Source organism: Sinohyriopsis cumingii, chromosome 17 (genome assembly GCF_028554795.1).
Source record: "Sinohyriopsis cumingii isolate HCF-2022 chromosome 17, ASM2855479v2, whole genome shotgun sequence".
Classification (NCBI taxonomy): domain Eukaryota; kingdom Metazoa; phylum Mollusca; class Bivalvia; order Unionida; family Unionidae; genus Sinohyriopsis; species Sinohyriopsis cumingii.
Window position 1 is genome coordinate 109,218,261 of NC_142977.1, and position 6,111 is coordinate 109,224,371.

At 32.9% G+C, this 6,111-nt stretch overlaps 1 long non-coding RNA gene across 1 annotated transcript; it reads right to left on the reverse strand.

Annotated features, from left to right (window-relative positions):
• Positions 1–1,666: 1,666 nt before the first annotated feature.
• LOC149779651 (uncharacterized) lies at positions 1,667–5,246 on the reverse strand. Its single transcript, XR_016415418.1, has 3 exons — positions 5,207–5,246; positions 3,374–3,471; positions 1,667–2,180 (listed from the first exon to the last, which is right to left on the reverse strand). It is a non-coding gene; the product is annotated as an uncharacterized LOC149779651 (long non-coding RNA).
• Between the last annotated feature and the right edge of the window lie 865 nt (positions 5,247–6,111).

Below are 6,111 nucleotides of genomic sequence, written 5' to 3' on the forward strand. Positions count from 1 at the left end.
CCAGACTGATATAATTTTCATGAGATATAAGACCCAGACTGATATCATTTTCATGAGATATAAGACCCAGACTGATATCATTTTCATGAGATATAAGACCCAGACTGATATCATTTTCATGAAATATAAGACCCAGACCGATATCATTTTGATGGGGTCCGTAAAATCGCGTAAACGCTTAAACAGACAGTCACCAATCGATTTATTACATGAAAATATTGATACGTAGATGATCAGAGACACTGGTTAGATTTCAAATTTAATTTATCATCAAACAGTAGTTTAGAATCATAAAAGTTCAGCCAACTGTGTTTAGAATCAGGCAATTCAGACTGGCAGCGCATAAGCTTCAATTAAAGTGGCACTTTTTCATTTAATTGGCACTGCAAATAATCAGATTTTCTATATTTTTTGGAAAATTATTTATATATGGAGCAAACCTATTTATTTTCTGTAAGAGGTGCTACGCATTAAAACATAAACTGCATCCAGTTTTAGTGGCACTGAAGACGATTGGTTTATAAGAGGAAAATAATTTTGCATGATTATAGTTCAAATGCCAAACACTTCCTCAACAAAAAAATGTTTTTGTTCAAACTTTGTTTATGTTTTCCTTCCAGACGTTAAACACAACATTCTTAGGAATTATCCGTCTTTCAGCTGCATAAAATCAACAGAAGACAGTGATAAAGGTTTGCCTAGATTTTGTCACTTTGTATGATGTCCTCGTAAAAGTCATCGTATTTTTTATTCAATACTGACATTTACGATCACTAGCAACCATAATTTACCTCTTGCACAAAGGGCTTTGGAAAATTTTAGTATGCAATTGGTATCACGGCTCTGAAGACCAAAGTCTTTGTCTGTGGTAAGAACCTTTGTTAAGAACCAATGAAGAACTTTAATGTCGGCTCTAAATTACATTAAATTCATGAAATTAATATTAAGATAGATAGATAGATAGATAGATACATAGATAGATAGAGATAGATAGATATATAGATAGATAGATAGATAGATAGATAGATAGATAGATGTAAGTTGATATATAAACAAATACATATTGTAAGGTCAACGTCAATAACAAATCACGAGAGGAGAAAAAACTGGTTTAAAATAACCTGTCCCACTTTCTCGCCCAAGATAGGATCAATTCTTTATGAGATCGATCCATGTTGGATAGGACCAATGAAAACATTTCAACAACCAAAGGCAAATTACATTTTTTGGTATTCCTTGCAATATTTAAATGGCAGTAAAATTTCACTACAGGTCAGAACATAATGTACGTAAGACTTTTACTTGACTATTTGATCAATGAACAGAACCAAAAGCAAAATGTTTATATAAACTCTTTTATTTGTATAAATTACAATGATATGTACATAAAAACACCATATCGTAGAACTCTCGTCCATTTGTACCGTCCTGCTCGCAATATCTCGAATCTTTGATGTTGTACATTCAGATTTTGAAAATAAATCAATGGCAATAACTCTTATTTATGCAAGTATGGTATGTACACACACACACACATACACACACACGCATACACACACACACACACACACAGATATATATATATATATATATATATATATATATATATATATATATATATATATATATATATATATATATATATATATATATATATATACCGGACAAACATGTTTGGATGTTTGGTGAGGAGGATGGAATCGATGGAAACACATTGGTTGCACTTCATATCCTGCAGAACAGGATTTATATTCAGTAATTTGAATGGAAAAGATTCACGACAAATTGTTAAATGATGGATTATTGCTAGGCCTAAATTGCCAGCATTAAGACGCATGCCTGGTGTCTAGTATATTCATGAGGTAGCCATCTTCTATCTAGTCAGTAGTAGGGCTCTGGTATAAATCCATATTTTCAAATATCGGCTCGAATATATTTCCGAGAACCAGACCAGTCTAGGATAAGTTAGTTGGATGTCTGGTGGAACAGTTAATTCATCATGGAGAATAACATTCTCATCTGCATCAGATTTCCGAGTCCAAGGTCACCTCCACTGCGCACCACTGGGGATTGGCCTTGACCTCCGAGATCAGTACTTGAGCCGGCGGGTCCCTGAGGAGGTTGTGGACCTCTCTGACCGCCAAACATACCGGACATCATCTGGTACATCATTAGCTCACCTAATGAGAGAAAAATGTACGGTTCACATTCACTATAACGTAGTATCCTATATTAAAAAATACAGAAAAATTGCCATGGTAACCTGCTACGCTGAGATGGCACGAGATAATAAATAAAGAATCTAGGTTAGACCTAAGAATTTAGGAAGTTAAATATCACGTAAACATTTACGAACACTAGTTTATATGAATGAGTGAACTGATGACCATTAGGTGACGACTTTTTTTCATCGGATTCCTTACAATATTGATCTGGAAATTGATTCAAATTTCACATAAATTTTTAAAGTAGTATTCCACTTTGACCTTAGTTTACAAGAATTCGTATGGTAATATCTGGTAATATTCGCGTATGCATTACCAAGTAGATACCATGTCGACAGAGAATTGGTAAACCGGAAGCTTTATATTTTTGGTAGATGTGAAGAGTTGCCATAGTGAATGGTGGGGTAAAATGTAGTAAAATGTACTTAAAATGAATGAAAAACTACTCCGTGTTGGCATAACTAAAACAGCTAGCTAATTAAATGAAGGTTGAAAGGGAGAAAAATTAAGGGATAAATATAGAGTCGGACAGAGAATCAGGTAAACAGAAAAATCAAAATATAATGGAATATATAGAAAGACAGGTACAGCATATAGAAATGTAGAAAGAAACAGACACACATTTTTCATAGTGTAAATTGCATATGATCCTTTGCGCCAAAGTATTAGAATATCTTGATAATCACTCCATGTATCAGCTGATACTTGTTTTACGATTCCTCCCATGTTACCACCAAACTGTACATTATTTAAGTTTGTACGAGATATTTTCATTGAATGTACAGTTATTGGTTGCTAGGACTTTTCCCACTAATACGTATGCTTCCTTTACTCTTTGTCATTTATATATATATATATATATATATATATATATATATATATATATATATATATATATATAATATGTACTTGTTTTTATATATATATATATATATATATATATATATATATATATATATATATATATATATATATATATATATATATATATATATACTTGTTTTAAGTATATTTTGCAAAGAAAGGGCAATAGCCGCATTTATTCATATTTAGGGAATAGAATTATATAATCTTTACAGCTTAACATAAATGCATACAAACAGACGGTCGTACAAGCAGACGGAAAGACAATCAGACATAAAACTTACCGGCATCAAAGCCTATAAAGGCATATGATGTATAGGTGCAAACAGCAAGAAAGACCAACAACAAACAAACCGTCTTCATCTTGATGTTCTTGTGGTTTCTAAGAGGATGAAACAAAATTGTCTGCAATGTGTGTATATCTTGAGCATTCTATAATAATGTTCAAAACTTTTTATAATTATTCTGTTTAATTGTAATGTGCTTGTCTCGACTATTATCCAATTGCTTGGGATCGGCTTAGGAAAGACAGATAAAACTCCTGGAACAAAGACTTTCCTTGACTGATGAAGAATAAAAGTTTGTTAAAAAGACGGAGAAAAAAAGGAAAAGAAATAAAAAAGAAAATTGCTTAAAATCCAGCCATAACAATGAAAAGAAATACAAGTTTTCTTATAAAGAGTCTGCCATTTGCACAAAATCGGAATACAACTAATGACAAGGTAGACATTCTTAATTATCATCGTTCCTATGAATAATTGCGGCTTCTCAATGTATAACGTAAAACCAATTGATCAACATATGAATTCTTTTGGAATAGGAAACTGTATAAGAAAATATATTGGTAGTTTACAAAGATGGTGCCTGTGTATAGGTTTTAAAGACTGATAGGCGATTCGGCCGAAAGTCAGGCAGATTGCAACATCAGGCAGACTTATGAATTACAAAGCCTGACATGTGAGTGATGGGGATTGTCAGTATATATTAGTATTTTATTTCTAAGGGGCTTGTTGGTCAAAACAGTTTATAGGATACATTAATAATGGTAAATACGGAAAACAAAATGATTTGAACATTCTCTTGGCTTTGGTTGCCTACAAGTATTTTAAAAACACTTTTAAAATTAATGAATACGACTCCAACATATCAAAATTAGGCTATGGAAGAAAATGAACAAATGTGTCCCAAATCTTCATTTTCTTTTCTAAATTATTAACCGTAGAGAATAATTGAAAGATATTTGAAAATTAAATTGCGAAAACTTATCTCTCAAATAGCTAAATAAAAAGGCCAGAATTTTATTTTAGAAATAAGATTTTAGGGCTAAAATGGGTCAAAAATGAAAACTTCTTATGATTCAGACAGCAAAAGTATTTCGTACATGAAGCGGAATTAATTAACGCATTGTCTCATTAACTCAATTAACTGTCGCGATAGATAAGTGTCCATAACATCATAGAGACGTTTTGAAATAAGAAAACTAAGCAATAATTCTGTAGGTATTTCCCAGTTTTATCCAAAATGTGATGTTAAATACATTGAGTGATGTTCATACTGTAGTTATCTGTCATCAACTACAAAGATTACAGGCTGCTAGGTATGACATTGTATAATATAACAAAACGAACAGCCAACACCTTAAAAATATTGTCACAGTAGCTTAATTATTTTAATTCTACATTGTTTTGCAATAAAGTGAACTCATTCATTCCTACAATGCATTATTTTAGTATTAACAGAAGCGAAAAATAATGTAAAATGTTCATATTCATTCATTCTCCTTCTCCTTTTGCATATGTGGTAACTATTAACAGTTTGTGATTTGATACTGAAAAGTTTTGTATCGAAAACACTTAAAAGAAAAAGCAACTAGAGTCCTAAATCTTGCAAACGTATGTCATACAGCTTAAAAAGTAAAATCCTTTATTGTGTTTTTTTTTTCTTCATAAATTGATTCATTTCTCATTTTTAAAGATCCATACAAGCGAGGTAAAATTCCCAAACAGTTAATATCCTGCGATATAAAACTCATCTGGAGCACATTAAAGTGACTGCAAGAGAAAAAACAAACCCATATAGAATTAAACAAGTTGTGAGCAGACCGAAATCAAGCCTACCTGAAAAAGATTCCGTATCAGCTGAGTCCACGGGAAAAGTAGTCAGTGTCTTGCTATGGGCAGTTTTCAGCTTTTATACGTTCCTTTCAATCACAACAGGAAAGGAGATATTGTAATATTCAGGGGCATGACCTGTTACAGATGGTCTCACTAAAAATCCATAAATGTCAAGACCATGTCCAGAAGTGACAAATACACGTCATTTCGGTGATTGGGCTTTGGTGAATATTTCATTGTTCAACTAGGAAGATTTAGGCATTAACAAATTCATCTTGTCACAGGGGGTAATATATCTTATCCTGTTCTAACAAAATGCCCCCAGTCAGCCTCTATTGACTATCAAGGGTGTGTCTTTCAGTGAACCGATAAAAAATGTTTAAAAAAAGGATGATATCAATGATAACTTTATCACTGCCAACCTTAAATCATTTTAAAATTTATATCTAAAGACCAATTAATTCAGTGAGTAATGAGTGTGCATGTATGTTTTGGATTTTTTGACGTAGCTTTAACAATTTGTCAGTCATCGCTACGATTTCTGCAGTGTGCGACATCTAGCACTGGGCCATCATGTCGCAGACATGTAGCATAATGTCCCACCCAGTTACATTATCCTGACACAAGCCCGACCAGTCCTAACACTAACCTCTTAGTGCTGAGCGCCTAGCGAGGCAGTTGCTAGTACTATTTTTTCTAAGTCTTTTGTCTGAATCGGCCGGGGTTCAACCTCCCGCATCCGAGGCGGACGCTCAAACCACTGGGCCACCGGAGCCATCATCAGTGGTTATGAAAGGTGAAATAAAATATGGACTTTACGAACACGATATAGTGTAATCTAATATTAACCAATGATATTCAGTTTTAAGAATGACGTCAGCCTATTTGTAAAAATATGTATTGATATT